Source organism: Terrapene carolina, unplaced genomic scaffold (assembly GCF_002925995.2).
Source record: "Terrapene carolina triunguis isolate 2854851 unplaced genomic scaffold, T_m_triunguis-2.0 Scaffold17634, whole genome shotgun sequence".
NCBI lineage: Eukaryota > Metazoa > Chordata > Testudines > Emydidae > Terrapene > Terrapene triunguis.
The window spans coordinates 2,492-3,167 of record NW_020681985.1 but is presented as its reverse complement, the minus strand read 5'-3'; positions in this window follow the sequence as shown (position 1 = coordinate 3,167).

Here is a 676-nt window from a genome sequence, read left to right as displayed (position 1 = left end):
CCCACAGTGCCCTGGGCCGCCCCGGCCACCCTACCCACAGTGCCCTGCGCCGCCCCGGCCACCCTACCCACAGTGCCCTGGGCTGCCCCGGCCACCCTACCCACAGTGCCCTGGGCCGCCCCGGCCACCCTACCCACAGTGCCCTGGGCCGCCCCGGCCCCCCCTACCCACAGTGCCCTGGGCCGCCCTGGCCACCCTACCCACAATGCCCTGGGCTGCCCCGGCCACCCTACCCACAATGCCCTGGGCTGCCCCAGCCACCATACCCACAGTGCCCTGGGCTGCCCCGGCCCCCCCTACCCACAGTGCCCTGGGCCGCCCCAGCCACCCTACCCACAATGCCCTGGGCTGCCCCAGCCGTCCTACCCACAATCCCCCTCTGTGGCTGCTCCCCACATCCCTGGGCATCCATCCCTGAGGTGGGGTGTGGGTGGGGGCCGTCCTTGCCTCCCCCCCCAATGTGGGGCAGCGCTGGGCACCGAGCTGAAGGGCCTTTGTGCTGCCTAATCCTCTCCTGACCCAAGGCCAAGGCGGGGGAGTTCCCCCCAGATCTATATGGGAGCTGGTGCCCCCTTGCCCGGGACGTCGCGTCCCAGGGCACAGAGACCCCCTGTTAGGAGCCGCCCGCCCCGCAGCCGGGCTGGCCAAGATCAGCCTTGGCACCGCGCCCCCTCCG